This window comes from Mastigoproctus giganteus, chromosome 1 (assembly GCF_048544385.1).
Source record: "Mastigoproctus giganteus isolate SK-2022 chromosome 1, ASM4854438v1, whole genome shotgun sequence".
Taxonomy (NCBI): domain Eukaryota; kingdom Metazoa; phylum Arthropoda; class Arachnida; order Uropygi; family Thelyphonidae; genus Mastigoproctus; species Mastigoproctus giganteus.
This window is the reverse complement of record NC_143575.1, coordinates 91,632,334-91,653,962: the sequence shown is the minus strand read 5'-3', so window position 1 is coordinate 91,653,962 and position 21,629 is coordinate 91,632,334. Positions and strand designations below refer to the sequence as shown.

At 37.4% G+C, this 21,629-nt stretch overlaps 1 protein-coding gene across 10 annotated transcripts in view; it reads left to right on the top strand.

Annotated features, from left to right (window-relative positions):
• LOC150090991 (disintegrin and metalloproteinase domain-containing protein 11-like) overlaps positions 1-21,629 on the top strand; it is a 1,161,948-nt gene that overhangs the window by 913,197 nt on the left and 227,122 nt on the right. The gene's annotated exons all lie outside the window — the stretch shown is intronic.

The window sequence follows — 21,629 nt, the reverse complement described above, 5'->3', positions numbered from 1 at the left end:
GTGCAAATGTGACCCCAATTCACAAAGGAGGATCAAAGGCTGACACAAGTAATTATAGACCTGTAAGTTTAACTTCTGTTCCAGGAAAATTAATGGAGGCTCTGGTTAAAGAACTGTTGTAGGACCATCTAGACAAGACTTCAGTTATATCTCGGACACAGCATGGTTTTGTTAAGGGGAAGTCTTGCCTGACCAACTTGATTGGATACTATGATGCAGTCACAAAAGAACTGGATGCAGGGAATAACTTTGATATTATATACTTGGATCTTAGAAAGGCTTTTGATACTGTTGCACATGGAAGACTGCTACACAAATTGGAGCAGTGTGACATTGGAGGCAAATTGCTGCTATGGATAAAGGGGTGGTTGAGGGGGAGAAGACAGAGAGTGGTAATCAATGGACACTGCTCATCGTGCACTAATGTTATTAGTGGAGTCCCTCAGGGCTCAGTGTTGGGTCCATTATTGTTTTCTGTATTTATAAATGATATTGATGATGGTATATCAAGCTTAATGTCCAAGTTTGCAGACGATACAAAGGTTGGCTGGGTTGTCAAGGACACTACTGACACTATGCTGCTGCAACAACAGGATCTGGAAAGGTTGAGCAGATGGGCTGAGAGGTGGCAAATGAAGTTTAACATTGACAAATGTAAAGTACTACGCATGGGAAACAGCAACCCCAGAGCAACGTATCAACTCTGTGGTACTACACTGACAGTGGTAGAGAATGAAAGGGACTTGGGGGTGGTTGTGCAGGCAGATATGAAGTTCTCTGAGCAGTGCAGACGGGCTGCAAGAGTAGCTCATGGAGTATTGTCAATGATATACAGGAATTTTTCCAGCAGGGATAAGGAGGTGATTATTCCATTGTATAAGGCGATGGTCAGGCCACACCTAGAGTACTGTATACAGGTCTGGAGGCCTCATTTCAAGAAGGATGTAGAGCTGCTGGAACGAGTACAGAGAAGGGCAACAAGATTAGTGAATGGAACAAAGGGGTGCTCTTACGAAGAAAGGCTTAAGTTTTGCAAATTACAGTGTCTGGAGACTAGGCACCAGCGAGGTGATCTGATAGAGGTGTATAAAGCCTTGAATGGTTTAAGCATGCTCAATGCTGATGGGATTCTTCCTCTAGCTCAGAATAATCACCTGAGAGGGCATAAATTCAAATTGAGGAAAGACAGATGTAGGATAGACGTGCGGAAATTTGTCTTTAGCCAGCGGGTGGTTGGTTGGTGGAACAGACTTCCATCCCTTGTGGTGGAGGTTGATAGCCTAAATAAGTTTAAGGCTCAGCTGGACAGGTATTTTGAACGAACAGAGGGGTGAAGTGGAAGTGTTTTTTTTTTTTTTTTTTTTTTTTTGGCTGATGCTGCATAAGCTTGCTTTCTTGCATCAAATGCCTCTACTAATGCTAATGCTAATGCCTTGTCTTTCCAGTGCCTGAAACATTGCTTTCTGCTGTATGGAGTCAAGTGCCTTTTCATAATCCACAAATTCCAGGCATAATGGTGTTTTATATTCATTTGCTTTCTCCATTAGCTGTAATATTATGTGAAGGTGACCATAGTTAAGAATCCTGTCCTAAAGCCAGCTTGCTCTTTCGGTTGATTCTCATCAAGTTCCAGATACCATATATTAACTTGTTCATCAACTTCTGCAAGCAACTTTATGAACAAGTGCAGGAGCACAGGAGTAAAAGCAAAGCATATAGTTGATCTAATGTGTGGACTGTGTATAAGGCAAATGGCAAACTGGCATTAAACCATTTGAGAATCCAGAAATCACAACCCACTGTTAGACAAAGAATACATAAACTGATGGATAACTAATTTTTTTAACCAGTACAAACATCAAGGAGAAATAAATGTAATAATATTTGGCAGTAGTATTTTTGCCATGTGCACATATCAAATCTATTTTCATTGGACAGATGGCTTTCCATATCATGGATCTCAAATATTGAATTTAAGAATGAAATGATTTACCTTGAAACAAAATCCCCAAAACCTAAACTTGATTGTTTGGTTTATTTAAATGTCAGTGAAGTAGACATTGAGAATAATACAATGATTTGATGAAGAGAAGTTGATAGAACTTATTCATCAAAGATTAATGGTTAGACCAAATAATGCAGCATTGCCAACAAATTATGATAATTTATGAATTCTAATGAGAAATCAATTGAAGATTGGATAATTCAGGAAGAGGATAAGTAATTTTGCATACACAATGTACATGTATGCAAAAAGTAAATATTTCCCTTGAAGGATAGAATTTATTATAGTAGTTGAGTACTAGTGTAAATAAGTTTTAGCCTTTTTTTTTAAGATTTTTTCTGAGAAAAGAAATTGTTAGGTAAATCTTTGTGTGAACACGCATAAAATCATACATATATATTTATCATTTCATTGACGGAAGTGTAGAATATCTTGAAACTTGCCCAAAAAAATTTTTTTTTTAAATTAAGCCATGTGAGCTTTTGTTATCAAGTGAATTTTATTGTATCCAGTGTACTACAATAAACAAATTAAACTTCCACACACCAGAACCACTATAATTGGAACTTTTCTGGATTCCTATTGAATCATGTCATCGGGCTAATCAGGAAAGTTGTGAAAAGAGGGATTGAAAGTATTTTACCATGTACAGTTATTCTTAGCTTTCAAATCTTTTCTAATTAGGCATGATGACAGGATTCAACATATAATGGAATTTAGTGGTAGATGGTGGAGATGAAAATAGTCAATCTCAAAATGGCATAAACAGCAACAAAAATCAGGTGTGCACTGAGGTAGGGCTTTAAAAATCACTCATTAACATGCAAAGACATTACCAGCTGGAATATATAGAGAAAGCACCTGGAAGATAGCCTATCCATTGGTGGTCAAAACAGGCAGTGTTCTGCACCAGAAAGGGGCAGCCAAGTCTTTTGTTGGGACAGTTACGTTGTGTTTGTGAAGTCTTCAAGCACACCTTGAGAAAGCCAACTTGTTCTGCGAGCAGAGAACTTCATTTGGCCCAGTCAACTATATGGAATTCTCCATGCTCATTTATGGAACATATAAAATTCAGATTTTAATAAGCACTGAAACTGAAACCAGACAAGCAACCATATTGAAAGGCATTTGCTGTGGACGTGCTCAGGCAGTGTTATTTTTAGTGATTAGTCAACTTTTTAGTGAGTAGTATGGTAAATAAGTACAACTGCAGAATTTGGGGCACTGAAACCCATGTGTTGTTTTTGAATTTGAGAGGGATAATCAGAAGTTGAATACGAAATGTGACAACAAAGTTTCGAGAATAATTTTGTTTCCATCAAAGGGGCCACATTGTAAACCATTCCACTCTCCCGCTGTGTAGCCTGAAGCCCCTCTACCTGCATGCAAAGGGTAAACATCATCAGTCATTGTACAAGTTAGTTCGTGTAAAGACATGTTTCAGTTCCGTGTTATGTGAAAAATGGAACACAATTTAGAGCAATGAGTTGTGATAAAATTTTTGATGAAAAGTGGCGAATTGTCAATAGATATTTACAAAACGATGACTAGAGTTTATGGAAATGATACCATGTCGAAACCAAGAATTTTCAATTGGGCAAAACAGTTTCAAGAAGGACGTGAATCCGTCGAAGATGCTGATCATACAGGGCTTCCTTCCATGACTTGGCATGACGAAAACATTGTTCGAAGCAATAGGTGAGTAACCACAAGAATGATTGCCAAAAAACTAAACATTAATCAGGAAAGTGTTAGATTAATTTTGACTGAAAATTTGTTGATGAGGAAAGTGTGTGCAAAGCTGGTACCGAAAAACCTCTCTCATGAACAAAAAGAAATGTGGTTGCGACATCGTTCTCAGGAGATGTTGGAAAGCATTGAAGGTGTTCCAGATTTGCTTTCTCACGTGATTACAGGGGATGAAAGCTGGGTATTAGCTTATGACCCCAAAAAAAAAAAAAAAAAAAAAAAGAGGCAAAGTCAATAATGGAATGGAGCTTCCTCACCAAGACCTAAAAAAGTGAGAATTTTTTTATGAAAACCCCAAACACAAAACGTATCAAAACCTATAGTACTTAGTACCATGCATGGGTTGAAAGAAAAGTATGGGGGGGGGGATGCCGGAAACTTTGCTCTAGAGACTAAACATGGGTTTCACCACTTCAAGCCTCCAATAAGCAAAGTGGTGGTATTGCACTGTTCGATGAGAGTAATCTACCACCTATTAATGTCAAAGTCAAAAGTGAAAACCATGTTAATTTGCTTTTTTGATCGAAAAGGAATTATGCACAAAGAGTTTGTTCCACCTAATGAAACTGTCAATTGACAATTTTACCTTCATGTTTTGGAAAGGCTTCGCAAGCGAGTCAACCAAGTTTGACCTAAAATTGCTTCGTTGTGGATTTTGCATCATGACAATGCTCCCACACATTCTGCCATTGTAGTGAAAGAGTTTTTAACTTCAAAATCGATCACAATGTTGCAGCACTCTCCGTATTCACCCGATTTGTCTCCTTGTAACTTCTTTTTATTTCCTCGACTAAAAGAAGTCATGAAAGGAACACAGGTATTAAAACAGATAATCGAAAGTGAGTACCAGAAATGTTACAATCAATGGATCCTATGCTGGAATGCGTGTGTACGGTCTGAAGGGGACTACTTTGAAGGCGATGGCCTCACATCTGTATAATTTTCAAAATAAAATTTTTAAATGAATTATTCTCAAAACTTTGTCACACTGCGTATGTGGTTCATAGTTTCTCATCGTGAGGTGATTGTATCTTTCTTTTGTTGTGAGTAGACAGTCAACAGTGCTAATTACCTGGATATGCTTTAGTAGGATGGCACTCTCCTCCACACTAATACCCAAAAGGTTAATGAATTTTACACTCTTATCAACAACAAGTTGTTTTCAAGTCACTATTTTTATGTGTGTAGTATGGAAAATAGGCACAGCCACAGAATTTGGGCCAATGAAAACCCATGTTGTTCAGCACCAGCAGTGGGGTGAAACTTGACATAATTCAAGATGCTAATGGAAAGGTATGTAGAAATGTATTAATGCCAGTATGAAAACTATTTTAGTTGTTCTTTCAAATTAAATAAATCACTTCTCTTCATTTGGTATACTTTTCTCTTTATGGCAGTTTGTAATGCACTGTGAATAATATATGCTCATCCTGTATATTAACAGCTTTGGCAAAATATTTCAAGCACTTAGTTGCAGTGGACCTTGTATACTTATATAGATATACATAATATTAAATTAAAGCTTATTGTTTAATAGATATACATAAAAATTGCAAATCGCAAAAGAACTGATAAATTTATAGCTGAAATATCCAGAGCTTCAAAACTATATGAAGTATCAGCATTTAAAGCACAATCCTTATGAATATTAAAAAAAAAAAAAAAAAAAAAAAAAAGCAACACGGCTAAGATGTGCATGCGAAAGGCTAAAGAAAAATCAAGCAGAGATTTTGGAAAAGATATGAAAAACAAGGGTCAGGAAGATAGGAAAATATTTTGGCATTTAGTTGAAAATATTAGGGATGGGGGTGGACCATAACTTAAGTAAGTCAAAAATTATAATGGAAAAGTTAAAATGCAAGAGAAGGATATTTTAGAAGCGAAAAGTTTGACAATTTGCTGAACGAACAAGCTAAACACATCACTGCAGTAGAGGAAAAAAATCAAAAGAAAGAAAATTTTTGATATTATTGTCTATGCAATTTTTTTTCCTTACTTGCCCAAGGAATTCAAAAATGTTAGCTGAAGTAGGAGTGGATTTTGGTATCATGATCTTCATTGTACAAATAAAAGCATAATATAAAGACTCTAGCATATTCTTTTATGTAATTCCATAGATGTATAATTAATATTATAAGTGAATTATATCCAGTAAATTATTATAAATTTTATAATGTAATACATAACATAAATTTATAACATACTTGTATTGACATAATTTTATAAAATAACACACATTGTAGTAGTAACTAGGAACATTGCTGTATTATAATTGTACTTATTAAGATGCATTATTAATGTATCTCTTGGTATTATGGTGATAGCATTGAGATATCAGGATACATTTTTAATTTAAGCTAAAATCATCATGGCTCAGACCAGAGCAGTAAAGCAAAGAGCCTGGAGCAGCGAAAATGCCTTGTGGTATCTGTCAATGCCCCTGTGGTATCTGTAAAGAATCATTGAGCTTCCCAGCTCAATGATTGAGCTTACTGTTGTGCCTCATGCAGGACAGTGGGATATTCAAAGGCAGAAGGTGCTAGTCCCACATGAAAAAATCATTAACTTTTTCCTCTGGGAAAAGTTCATGATTTTGTAGGACAGTTACCACCTTTTAAGGATACGAAAGGTAGTATTTGTACATGTTGGTACTAATGTTGTTATGAATAGATAATCTGAGGATTTACTTCTCAAGTGTAAGGATGTTGAGAAAAAGTCACGAGATATGGTTGAATTTGAATGTCTGGAATTTTGTGTAGGCATGATAGGAGGGAGTACATGATGAGAGCCTTGTTAATCAGTTCATCACTGAAGACTGTAAAATTCATTGTGTACAATTGTTTCTCAGCATGGCCCACACTTGTTAACAGGTGGGACTATTTTTACAGGAATGGGATACAATTAGATAAAAGGGTGCACAAATATTTGCTGATGTTAAAGAGGCAATGTTAGGTGCCTCTTTAACATAAAAAAAAGGCTAATTGTGGATAGGGGGATGCACAGAGTAATAGTTCAATGGCATCCATAAGGATGCAAAATTGACCCTTGCAGTACTTTTATTCAGACATGCAGTAGCCTCCAATGCAATACAAGGGTGAATTACATGGCTGGCTGGGGTTCTCGTGGGACAAGCAATTATATGGACTGTTTTAGAGTTACTAAGAGCACAAACAGCCACATATATACTTGCTTATACACTAATTCTAGAAGCATAGTAAATAAGTTTGAAGTATTGAACTAGTTGGGTTTAGTTAGAGAAGGAATTTTTACTCCAGGCTATTCCTCTCAAGCTGCTCTGTATATATAATACAATAGTTTCCTCCTAATATAGACATAGAAACAAAATGAAGAGGAATTTATTTTCACCAACCAAAGCTTCCATCGGAGATATCTAATATTTATCTTGCATTACAGTCCACAAAACTATTACTGGTAATTTCCCTGTGTTCTGTCTGATCATTTCCTGTGATTATTAACACTTTGAAGGTCATCCACAGCCTACAGTAAGTACTGTCTTTTGTTTGCTCTTCTGAGCATAGTAAATATCATCTATTTTCTCTTTGCTAGCATTTTAAAATGCCACACAAGTTATATATGGTCTATAATCTATGCCAGCAAGCTACATCTGAATATATTACATGTTCTGGCCCATGTTGCTGTCCTTTATATAATCTATGTTGCAAGTTCAGTCTATTAAAGAAATCTTCAGCAACTAAAAAAATGAAAACATACCTCTTCTAAAAAAATTAAAATCCAAGACAGTGAGCAGACAGTCTCCTCAGTCTTGAACCCAACCAGTGCTCATCCTCCAAATATTACAGATATTGGTACAAAAATTGATATGCAATCCTTTCTTACAGATTCCTTAGCAGACATCGAACTTTATTAATCTATGCAAACTGATTCAAGTTTCTGTCTCTCTACTCAGGCCAGAGATTTGTAATGTCTGTCTTCCCTAGAAATTCTCTTAAGGAAATTATACAAACACAATAATGAACTTAATGAACATATTCTCAGTCTAGAAGATGAACAGGCTAAGACCCTCAGTACACTCCTCTCAAAATTCAAAATAGCTAGATGGATCATTAAGCAGGAAACTACCTCCATCCATTTCTAAACATGCAAATGCATGTTCAGAGATGTGTATATCCTATCATTATAAACAGAACTAAGATTTGGTCTAGAGAAACACATGTAACATTGAAAAAAATTCTAGCCCCTGAGTATTGGATCTTCAGAAGATTTAACATTAAGTTAAAACAGAATATCCATTCATAATTGTGAAAACCCAAATGAGGCAAGCATGTACATCAGCCAAAAAAAAAAAAAATTAAACCATTAAACCTCCAGATAAAAGAAGCTAGTATTACATTCTTTCCAAACTTATTACAGCACTAATCATTATAGCAACAGTATAGTACAACATTGGCCATTAATGAATCAATTAAGAAGCACATTTCTCTATACATCCAAGATTAACAGGCTGCACCAATTGGACCGACTATTTCCAAACAGTACACTTCAGTTAATTAACTAGTGGGACTTAGATTGTCAGAGATGAATAGCTGGTGATACAGCCTACAGAAATAAAACAGACAGTTGTTATCCACCATGAATTAGTATTAGTATTGGTAGTGACAAATGATGCAAGAAAGCAACCTTGTAGATCATCAGCCAAAAAAAAAAAACTACCAACCAACTCACGTGTCCATAGACAAATTCTTGGAGGAGAATTTGTCTAATTTTTCCTTGAATTTATTGTGCATAGTTTCAACGAGAGGAAGAATTCCATCAACATTGAGCTTATTCAAACCATTCAAGACTTAAGGATCTCCTTGCAGGTGCCTAGTCTCCAGTCTCTGCAATTTGCAGAACCGAAGACTTTCTTGTTAAGAGCACCCTTTTGTTTGCTTCACCAATCTCATTGCCCTTCTCTGCACCCATTTCGGCAGATCTACATCATTCCTAAAATGAAGCCTCCAGGAATGTATTCAGTGCTCAAGATGTGGTCTAGTCATGGCCTTGTCAAAGGGAATAATCACTTCCTTCCCACTAGCAAAATTGCTGTATATCATTGACAAAACCCCATGAGCTATCCTGGCAGCTCAGAGAACTTATACATGACTGCACAATTATATCCCTGGTCATGTTCATTTTCCAATGGAATGAGTGTAGCATTGCAATAGTAGAGGCATACGATGCAAGGAAGCAAGCATATACAGCATCGGCCAAAAAAAAAAAAAAAACACTTCCAATTTCAGCCATCCAATCCAAATCCATCCAGGAAGTAAGAAATCCCTTAGCCATAATTATGAGAGCTTCCTTGGACTCAGGGGAGGTACCCATGGACTGGAGATGTGCAAATGTGATCCCAATTCACAAAGGAGGATCAAAGGGTGACAAGTAATTATAGACCTGTTCATTTAACTTCTGTTCCAAGGAAATTAATGGCGCACTGGTTAAAGAAGCACTGCAGGATCATCTAGACAAGACTTCAGTTATAGCTCGGACACAGCATGGTTTTGTTAACAGGAAGTCTTCTCTGACCAATTTGATTGGATATTATGATGTGGTCACAAAGGAACTGGATGCAGTGAATAACTTTGATATCATATATTTGGATCTTAGAAAGGCTTTTGATACTCTTGCACATAGAAGACTGCTGCACAAATTGGAGCAGTGTGGCATTGGAGGAAAATTGCTGCTATGGATAAAGGGATGGTTGGGTGGTAGAAGATAGAGAGTGGTAATCAATGGACACTGCTCTTTGTGGACTAATGTTATTAGTGGAGTCCCTCAGGGCTCAGTGTTGGGTCCATTGTTGTTTTCTGTATTTATAAATGATATTGATGATGGTATATCAGACTTAATGTCCAAGTTTGCAGATGATACAAAGGTTGGCAGGATTGTTAATGACAGTACCCTGCTGCAGCAGGATCTAGAAAAGTTCAGCAGATGAGCTGAGAGGTGGCAAATGAAGTTTAACATTGACACATGTAAATTACTACGTATGGGAAGCAGTAACCCCAAATTAACGTATCAACTCTGTGGTACTACACTGACAGTGGTAGAGAATGAAAAGGACTTGGGGGGTAATTGTGCAAGCAGATATGAAGTTTTCTGAGCAGTGCAGACGGTCTGCCAGAGTAGCTCATGGTGTCTTGTCAAGGAATTTTTCTAACAGGGATAAGAAGGTGATTATCCCCTTGTATAAGGCAATGGTCAGGCCACACCTTTATTATTGTATACAAGTCTGGAGGCCTCATTTTAAGAAGGATGTAGAAGTTTTGGAACAAGTACAGAGAAGGGCAACAAGATTAGTGAATGGAATGAAGGGTTGCTCTTATGAAGAAAGGCTTAAGCTTTGCGGATTACAGTGTCTGGAGACTAGGCACCTGCGAGGGTTTTTTTTTTTGTTAGTTGTTGGCGCGTCAGCTTCTGTGGCCATAATGCACCTCCCAAAGTTTTTGCATTTTACACTGATCCAAGCCCGAGGCAGGATTCGAACCTGCGACCTTTGGGTTGGACACTTTACCCACCTGGCTAGCCCGGTCGGCACCTATGAAGTGATCTGATTGAGGTGTATAAGGCCTTGAATGGCTTGAACATTGAATGGCTGATGGGATTCTTCCTCTTGCTCAAAATAATCACCTGAGAGGGCATAAATTCAAATTAGGGAAAGACAGTTGTAGGATAGATGTGTGGAAGTTTGCCTTTAGCCAGCAGGTAGTTGATTGGTGGAACAGAATTCCATCTGTTGTTGTGGAAGTTGATAGCCTAAATAAATTAAAGGCTGAGCTGGACAGGTATTTGGAATGAATGGAAGGATGAAATGGGAACGGTTTTTTTGGCTGATGCTGCATAAGCTTGCTTTCTTGGATCATATGCCTCTACTAATGCTAATAATGCTAAAAGTTTGACCAGTTCGAACTTGAATTTATTTAAGATATCCACTCCACAACGACAAAGATGTAAGTTTGTTTCAGCAATCAATTACTTGCTGACTAAAGGCAAATTTCCGCACATCGGTTCTACAACTGCCTTTCCTCAATTTGAATTTATGTTGTCTTAGCTATGTAATCTGAGTAAGAAGAAGAATCTCACCAACATTGAGCCAGCTCAAACCATTCAAGGCCTTATACAGCTCATTCAGATCACCTTGCAGGTGCCTAGTCTCCAGATTCTGCAATTTGCAGAACTTAAACCTTTCTGACCCTTGTTTCCCTCACTAATCTTGTTGCCCTTCTCTGTACTCACCCTAGCAACTCTACATCCTTCACAAAATGAGGCCTCCAGACCTGTACACAGTATTTAGAGTGTGGCCTGACTATTGCCTTATACAAAGGGATAGTCACCTCCTTTTTCCTGCTAGCAAACTTCCTGTATATCATTGACTAGGCCCCATGATCTGCTCTGGCAGCCTGTCTGCACTGCTCAGAAAATGTCATATCTGACTGCACAATTTCCCCCAGGTCTTTTTCATTCTCTGTACCTGAGTGTAGTACCACACAGTTGTTACATTTTTCTGGGAATACTGCTGCCCATATACAGTACTTTGCATTTGTCAATGTTAAACTTTAGTTGCCACTTGTCAGCCAATCTGCCTAACTTTTATAGAAACCTTTTGTAGTAGCCTACTGTCATTAACAATCCTGCTAACCTTTGTATCATCTGCACACTTCGATATTAAGCCTGATATACCTTCATCAATATCATTGATAAATGTACAAAACAACAATGGGTCCAACACCAAAACTCTGATGGCTCCATTAATAACATTAGTCAACAAAGAGCAGTGTCCATTGATTACCACTCTCTGTGTTATCCCACTCAACCATTCTCTTATCCACTGTAACAACTTGCCTTTAATGCCATACTGCTCCAATTTGTACAATTGTCTTCCACGTGCAACAGTATCAAAAGATTTCTTGAAATCCAAGTATGTGATATCAGAATTATTTTTTGCATCCATCTCTTTTGTGACCACAACATAGATCCAATCAAATTAGTCAGACAAAGCTGACCTTAACAAATACATGTTGTGTCTGAATTGATACTGCAGTCTTGTCTAAATGATCATGCAATGGTTCTTTAACCAGTGACTCCAGTAATTTCCCAGAATAGAAGTTAAACTAACAGGTCTGCAATTACTTGTGTCACCCTTTGATCCCCCTTTGTGAATTGGAGTTACATTTGCACATCTCCAATCCATGAAGGACCCCCCCCCCCCGAGTCTAAAAATGCTCTCATATAATTATGGCTTAGGTTTTGCTTCCTTCCTTTGCTGCCTCCTTTACTATAACTGGATAGATCCCATTCACCCCAGGTGCCTTTCTTATGTTTAACTTCAACAATTTCTCTTCCACTTTGCTCTCAGTTTTTAAAAAAATCATTTAGCTCCCTGTTAGAATTTAATAAGCTTCTGTTCTCCACTTCCCTACAGAATTCCTCATATGTGAATGTAGATGCAAAGTACTCATTTAGTTTGTCAGGTATCTAAGCAGGATCATCAGCAGTTTGAACCATCAGTATCAAGCTGGCCAATCTGATTCATCCCCTTCCTTCTAGAGTTTACATAAGTAAAGACATCTTTGCTGTTTTTCTTTGCATCCTTTGCCAGAGATTTCTCGTAAACTGCCTTTGCTTGCTTAACCTCCTTTTGTGACTTGATTATAGAATAGCTTATATCTACCATATGCTTCTGTGTCATCTGATAATTTGTACGAATCTCGTGCATTTTTCTTCTCTGCCACAAGTCTCGTAAGTTCACCAGACATCCATTTAAACCTTGAAATCTTGAACAGTATTTCTTAGTTGGAACAAAAAGCCAAGTAGGTTCCAAGATTGCTTACTTGAATGCTACCCATTTAGAATTTGCTGTTGGTAACCTCATCAATTGGTCCCACTTTATGGAATTAAAAACCTCTCTGAGACCACTGTAGTCACTTTTACAAAAGCAAAAACTATTCCTTTTACCCCTGATAGTAGTTACATTTTTAAGTAAATCTCACATCACTATGCTGTGATCACTGGTGCCTAGTGGTTCCTTTATCTGCAAATTCTTAATGCATGAATAATCACTGCTGATAATCAGATCAAGACTATTACTCCCTCTCGTTGCCTCTCGAACATGCTGCTGTAGAAAATAATCATCCAATAAATCCACAAAAGTCTTTCTAGTGTTTGAATGACAAACGAACAAGTTCAAATCAATATCTAGGAAGTTAAAATCCCCCATTATAAGACACTTTGATTTACTGGCCCACTTTATTTTCTGCACAATTGTTCATTATACTTCATCAGAGTTATTAGGCTTATAACACATTCCTACTCTCATTTTCCCTTTCCTAGTGCTTATTTCACACCAAACTGACTCAACATTGCACTGTCAACCCATATCAACTGGATGCACTTCCTTAGATTTTATGTGTTTCTTAACTAACAGCATAACCTACCCTGTCTATCCTTTCTGTACACATTGTTGTATAAGCTTGCTTTCTTGCATCATATGCCTCTGCTAATGTTACTCCCCACATTCCAATTCTGCAATTCTGTGTATACCAACTAAGAGATATTGTTCAATGTTTAGAACTAAATGTATGTCAGATAAACTGGTGAGACTAATGGCAGAGAATGTATGAGACAATTATTAATTATCAGGGGACACAGAAGCCTATAAAATATAAACCTAGTCCACAATCAAACTAATAATGTGATTAGATATGCAAAGCGAGATTACATGCTGACTTGGCACATTATGGCCTCAGCTACCAATGCATCATTAAAAACCAAATTGTCATTATCATCACCAGATTACAAGAATCTTAGGCAAAGAATGCAAAGAAAAAATATCAGAGTTCTTTTCTTACATTGACACTAGAAGGAAACAGATAAACTGCATAAATACAGTTGATATGAATAGCATAACTATTAATGAACCTCTACAGACTGTTGGCAAACTGAATGAATATTTTGCATCTGCATTCACAGGAATAGCAGTTTTTAAAAGATGGGAATAGCAGTCTCTCTAATAATGATTTTATGATAATTGAAATGATGTTAAAGGTGAACAAGGTTCCCTGTAACTGATGAAATCTATCAAATTACATTAAATGAAGCAGCAAAAGAAGTAAGCAAATGTTTAGCTATAATTATGAGAGCATCTTTAGATTCAGGGCATGTCCCTATTTATTGGTGATGTGCAAATGTCTCTCCTGTTCACAAAAGGTGGAGAAGGAGTTCAGAAGGTGAAGTGAGTAATTACAGACCTATAAGTTTCATTCCTAGATTTCATTTCAGTATTTCATCCCTGTTTCATTATTCCATATTATTTCAGTAAAGCTTTTGTTGCCATTCTACATGAATGACTGCTATACAAATATACACAGCAAAGCACTGGGGTAAAATTTCTGCTATGGATGAACAGATCATTGAGTGTCAGAGAGACTGAATATAGTTATTAATGGACTACTCTCCATAAAATAATGTTATGAGTGGAGTCCATGTGAGTTGGTGTTTTTAATATTTATTAACAGTAAATATTAAATGGTACATTGGTATATCAAATTTAACATCTAAATTTGTTGATAATACAAAGGTGCATTAGGATGGTTAATCAGGGTATGCTACTCTAACATGACTTGGATGAATTAAAAAAAATTGGCTGAAAACTGGCAATTCAGATTTAACATTGATAAATGCATGATACTTCATTTTGATTGTAATAATCCCAAAATAACATCACTTTTTTTGTGGTGTCAAACTCAGGAAAGTGGGGAATGAAAAAAGACTTGGAGGATTACTTTACTGTACAACATAAAGTCTCTTAGCAGTGCAGACAGCTCGTGGAGCTCGCAGTGATGTACAGCAATTTTGCCAATGGGGCATGGAGGTGATTTTCTCATTCTATAAGGCAATAATTAGGCCACATCTTCAATACTGCATACAGGTTTGGAGCCTCATTTTAAAAAGGACATAGATCTACTGGAATGCATGAAGAGAAGAGTATCTGAACTAATCTGAGTCATGAAACAGTACTCTCATGCAGCTGAGCTTGGTAAGAAATAAAGAAACTGATGAAAAATTAGAATCTACAGAAATGAAAGTTCTAAGAAAAATATATGTAACTACCAGATGGAGGCAATGGTAAAACTGCATTACAAATGAGAAAATATGATAAAATCTTGGAATAACAAATATTTAATCAAAGGAGCAGTATGGCATTAAGGGCAAGTTGCTGCTATGGATAAAGGGATGGTTGACTGGGAGAAGACGGAGAGTGGTAATCAGTGGACACTGCCCTTTCTGGATTAATGTTATTAGTGGAGTCCCCCAGGGTTCAGTGTTGGACCCATTGTTGTTTTCTATATATATATCAATGATATTGATGAAGGTATATCAAGCTTAATGTCCAATTTTGCAGACAATACAAAAATTGGCAGACAATACAGACAATACAAAGATTGTTAATGACAGTAATGACATGACTGCAACAGGATGTAGAAAATTTGGGCAGATGAGCTGAGGGGTGGAAAGTGAAGTTTAACATTGACAAATGCAAAATATTGAATATATGGAAAACAGTAACCCCAGAGTAACGTACCAACTGTGCAGTTCTACACTCAGGATAATGGAGAATGAAAAAGACCTGGGGTTAATTGTGCAGTCAAATATGAAGTTTTTTTGAGCAGTGAAGATATGCTGCCAGAGCAGCTCATGGAGTCTTGTCAATGATATACAGGAATTTTGCTAGCAGGGATAGGGAAGTGATTATCCCCTTGTCAGGCCACACATTGAGTACTGCATACAAGTCTGGAGATCTCATTTTAGGAAGGATGCAGAGCTGCTGGAACAAGTGCAGAGAAGGGCAACAAGATTGATGAGGGGAACAAAGAGTTGCTCTTATCAAGAAATACTTAAGTTCTGCAAACTGCAGCATCTGGAGACTAGGCACCTGCGAGGTGATCTGATTGAGGTATATAAGACCTTGAATGATTTGAGCAAGCTCAATGCTGATGGGATTCTTCCTCTTGCTCAGATTACTCACCTGAGAGGTCATAAATTGAAATTGAGGAAAGACAGTTATAGAATAGATGTGCTGAAATTTGCTTTTAGCCAGTGGGTGGTTGATTGTTTTAGCCAACATTCATCATTCTTTGTGGAAGTTGATTAGCATTAGCAGAGGCATATGATGCAAGAAAGCAAGCTTATGCAGCATCAGCCAAAAAAAAAAAAAAAAAAAAACCCACTTCCACTTCATCCCTCCGTCTGTTCGAAATGCCTGTCCAGCTTAGCCTTAAATTTATTTAGGCTATCAACTTCCACGACAAGGGATGGAAGTCTGTTCCACAAACCAACTACCTGCTGGCTAATGGCAAAGTTCTGCACGTCTATCCTACATCTGTCTTTCCTCAATTTGAATTTATGCCCTCTCAGGATATTATTCTGAGCAAGAGGAAGAATTCCATCAGCATTGAGCATGCTTAAACCATTCAAAGCTTTATACACCTCTATCAGATCACCTCGCTGGTGCCTAGTCTCCAGACACTGTAATTTGCAAAACTTAAGCTTTTCTTTGTAAGAGTACTACTTTGTTCCATTCACTAATCTTGTTGCACTTCTCTGTACTCGTTCCAGCAGCTCTACATCCTTCTTGAAATGAGGCCTCCAGACCTGTATACAGTACTCAAGGTGTGGCCTGACCATTGCCTTATACAAGGGAATAATCACCTCCTTATCCCTGCCAGAAAAATTCCTGTATATCATTGACAAGACACCATGAGCTACTCTTGCAGCCCGTCTGAACTGTTCAGAGAACTTCATATCTGCCTGCAAAATTACCCCCACCACCGTTTTCATTCTCTACCACTGTCAGCTTAATACCACAGAGTTGATACGTTGCTCTGGGGTTGCTGTTTCCCATATGTAGTACTTTACATTTGCCAATGTTTAACTTCATTTGCCACCTTCAGCCCAAACTTTCCAGATCCTGTTGCAGCAGCATAGTGTTAGTAGTGCCCTTAACAACCCTGCCAACCTTTGTATCTTCTGCAAACTTGGACATTAAGCTTGATACACCATCATCAATATCATTTATAAATACAGAAAACAATAATGGACCCAACACTGAACCCTGAGGCACTCCACTAATAACATTAGTCCACAATGAGCAGTGTCCATTGATTACCACTCTCTGTCTTCTCCCGCTCAACCACCCCTTCATCCATAGCAGCAATTTGCCTCCAATGCCAAACTGCTCCAATTTGTGCAGCAGTCTTCCATGTGCAACAGTATCAAAAGCCTTTCTAAGATCCAAGTATATAATATCAAAGTTATTCCCTACATCCAGTTCTTTTGTGACTACATCATAGTATCCAATCAAATTGGTCAGGCAAGACTTCCCCTTAACAAAACCATGCTGTGTCCGAGATATAACTGAAGTCTTGTCTAGATGGTCCTACAACAGTTCTTTAACCAGAGCCTCCATTAATTTTCCTGGAACAGAAGTTAAACTTACAGGTCTATAATTACTTGTGTCAGCCTTTGATCCTCCTTTGTGAATTGGGGTCACATTTGCACATCTCCAGCGTGTGGGTATCTCCCCTGAATCCAAGGAAGCTCTCATAATTATGGCTATGGGTTTGCTTACTTCTTTTGCTGCCTCCTTTAATATAATTGGATAGATCCCATCCACCCCAGGTGCCTTTCTTGTGTTTATCTTCAACAATTTCTCCTCCACTTTACTCTCAGTTATTACAAGATGCTCTAGCTTACTGCCAGAGTTGAATACAACTCTGGCATTCTCCTCGCTGAATAACTCGTGTGTGAATGTCGATGCAAAATATTCATTTAGTTTGTTAGCTACATGAGCAGGATCATCAACAATTGAACCATCGATATCAAGTGGACCAATCTGATTCATCCGCTTCCTTCTAGCATTTACATAAGTAAAGAACTCTTTGCTGTTTTTCTTTGCATCCCTTGCCAAAGATTTCTCATAATCTGCCTTTGTCTGCCCAACCTCCTTTGTAACTTGGTTACAGATCAACTTGTATCTATCATAGGCTTCTGTGTCACGTGTTAATTTGTATGTATCCCATGCATTTTTCTTCTCTGCAGTCTCATTAGTTTATCTGACTCATTAGTTTATCTATGTCTCATTAGTTCATCTGACATCCATTTAGGCCTAAACCTTGAACAATATTTCTTAGTTGGTATGTAAAGCCTAGTAGCTTCCAAGATAAGTTCTTTGAATGCTTCCCATTTTTTATTTGCTGTTGGTAACATCTTCAGTTGGTCCCACTGTATAGAATTTAAATACTGTCTCAGACCATCGTAGTCACCTTTATGAAAGCAATAACCCTTCCCTTTACCCCTGATGGTAGTTACCCCTTTGAGTAAATCCCACTTCAGCACACTGTAGTCACTGCCACCTAGTGGTTACTTTATCTGAAGATTCTTTATGCATGAAGAATCACTACTGATAATCAGATCAAGAGTATTACTCCCTCTAGTTGCCTCCCGAACATGCTGATGTAGAAAACAATCATCCAATAAATCCACAAAAGCCTTGCTGGTGTGTGTGACCAACCCACAAATTCCAGTCAACATCTGGGAAATTAAAATCCCCCATTATAAGACTCTTTGATGTAGTGGCCCACTCTATTTCCCTGTACAGTTTCTTATTATACTCATCAGAGTCATTAGGCCTATAGCACACTGCTACTCTCAATTTTGATCTCCCAATGCTTATGCCACACCAGACTGACTCGACACTGCACTGTCCAGCGATGTCGACTGGCTTCACTTCCTTGGGTTTTTATGTGTTTCTTAACTAATAGCTTTTTTTTTTTTTTTTTTTTTTTTTGGGTAGTTGTTGGCTCATTGGCTTCTGTGGCTATAATGCACCTCCCAAGGTTTTTGCAGTACTTTGATCCAAGCCCGAGGCGGGATTCGAACCCGCAACTTTTGGGTTGCTAGGCAGGCACTTTATCCACTCGGCTAGCCCGGTCGGCTTAACTAATAGCATAATCCCTCCTCCCTGTCTATCCTTTCTGTAGATGTTGTACTCCCCAAATTCCAGTTCTGCATTCCTTATATCTGTGTGACACCATGTCTCTGATATCCCAACAATATCCACCTTTGATGCGATACCTCAAATGAGGAATGCCTCAAATTCATCAAATTTATTTACCAAACTCCTAGCATTGTTGTACACGCAAGTATACATGCACCTGTTTCTAGTCTTAGCTACCCTAACACAACCCATGTGTTTACTTGTACCGCAATGACTCCCAGCAGTCTCTGAAATATCCTGCATCTTGTTTTTTGGGTTTCTGCTTATTCCAATAGAAGCAGTGCAAGAATCACTTTCACCTCTGCCAGTGGCTACTGTTAATCTATTAGTCTTTGTATTCCCCCCCCCAAGCTAGCAGTTTTCCGACCCTCCTAACACTGCCTCGATAGCATCAGCAAATATTCTTGCACCCTTTTTATTTAAGTGTATCCCATCCCTGTAGAAGCAGTCTCTCCTGTTAACAAGTACAGTCCAGGCTGAAAAAATTTTACCCCTTGAGCCTTGCACAATCTTTCCAGGGCCAAATTGATCGACAAGGCTCTAATCATATACTCCCTCCTATTGTGTCTGGGCAGAATTGCAGACACTTTCAAATTCAACCCTAATTCACGGCTTTTTTTTAAAGAGTGACCTGTACTTGTTAAGTAATTCTGCCGGTCTCCTACTCTTGATATCATTAGTGCCAACGTGTACAATTATATCACCTTTTGTACCCTTAAAAGATGGTATCCGCTCTACAACGTCATGAACCTTTGCCCCTGGCAGACATACCCTGGTCCTGTTCCACCTATCGTTTTTACAAAGCATGTTCCCCGTTTCCCTGACAATAGAGTCACCAACAACTACTAGTTCCTGTGGGACCAGCGCATTCTGCCTTGGGAGTTATCGCTGTGTTGGATGAACAAGTGCAAGCTCTGGCGTTGATGTGCGCAGCTGAGAGCTTGATGGGCCCCTCAATTTAGCTTAAACAAATGATAGCTTAAATAAATTCAAGGAAGAACTGGAGTTGATGCTGTATATGCTTGCTTTCTTCCATCATATGCATCTGTAAACCCTTGAATAATGGAACCTATTTCGATCTTGTTTCAAAATAATGAACTTTAATGAAAGTAACCCTATCAGGATACTTTTATTTCAGAACCTTCTCCTATCCTGGTAAATGCTATAAATATGGTTTTCATTGGACTATAGACACAAGTTTTAAGCAGTTGGTTTATAATTTGACTGGCTGTTATCTTTGCAATAGAATGCACATCAAAATAAAAATATCACCTGTAGGATCCTCTAGAGCTCCCTTACATTTACTGCAAATTATATTTGAATCATTATAAACGCAAAAATGGTGATCTTGTAATGCTGCTTTTCATTTTTGAGCAATAGGCTAAAATAGCATTTTTTGGCCATTTTTAATGAACAGTGATTATAGTTGTAGATAGCACCTGATTCCTCCTTAAAGGTTTAATATGTTCACCTAGCATTTGTTTATTAATTTTCATTAATTACTAAAGTATTGTTGTAAACATGTTAAATGGATGAAAATTAACTATTCAGTATAATACCTGTGATCATCCAACCCAAGGGCACGTATTTTTCTACCCTTAGTAGGATATATATCTCTCACAAGAGGATGGAAACTTTCTTATAAATTTCATTTCTGTGTTTAGGTATTTCAAGTCAAATGTACTTAGCATGTGGCATTGTTACTTTTCTGAACACAAACAAACCTGCTTGGTTTAGGAAATCCAAATGTTAAGAAATACATTGGTGTTATTATATTGCAATGTTTTGATTCCTTTGCATTGGCTCAATATTTGTTAGCTGTTACAATCATATCCGATTTTGTTTAAAGGTTTTTCTTTTGTGTGTTTTTTCATTCTGCAGTCCCTTTCCAAGGAGCTTCTGCTGTTGTGTCCCCCTCCCCTTCTCCCTGCTTACACCAAAACAAAACAATCACAACCTCTCAAAAGTGTATCATAACCCATAGTTGAGAAAGAGACATTGTTATAAATGATTCAGTATATGGAACATACAGTAACTCTCTGTGGAGTGCCTTTCCTAGCACTGCACAGTGTGTCATTTTCAATAATTTCAATCAAAATTATAAGAGCAATTTAATTGAAAAATGTTATATTTTAATATCAGGTAATCCAGTAACTAAATTTTGCCAATTGAACTTCCTGAGTTAAATGTGGGTTTTTTTTTTTTAATAAACCATGTATGAAAGTTTATTACTCATTCTGAAGTTAGTTAAATGTTTATGCCTCATCTGCATTTTTTTAAAAAAATTTTTAACATTTTCTAATATTCATACCATGGAGAAAACCCTCATACTAATACTGTACATTGTTCACTGCAGTCCTGACAGATATGGATATTTTTGAAGTGTCTTAGCATATTTGCTGAACCTTTTCCAGGTATAAATATACTGATCCATATTGCCTCTGCTTAATTTATATACATATTGTGTAATTTATATTTTTAATTTGGCCTTTTCTATCTCACTTGGTCAGTCACAATTTCTCTTTTCCATCTTTGAAAAATAGGCATTCATGTAGTGTGTGCATGTGTGTGTACACTTATTGGTTATTTTCTTTTAATCTGTATTCAGTGTTAATGAAATTTCAACTGTAAGGAGATTTTCTAGGATATTCTTTTTTTTTTTTTTTTTGTTTGGTTTCTCTCACAATTTTACTTATCTGAGTTACCATATCTTGATTAAATCAGTAATTGATTTTCCTTTTATGAATAATATCTCTAGTTTTCAAGTTCTTCATTTAATTTCATGTTTGTATACTAACA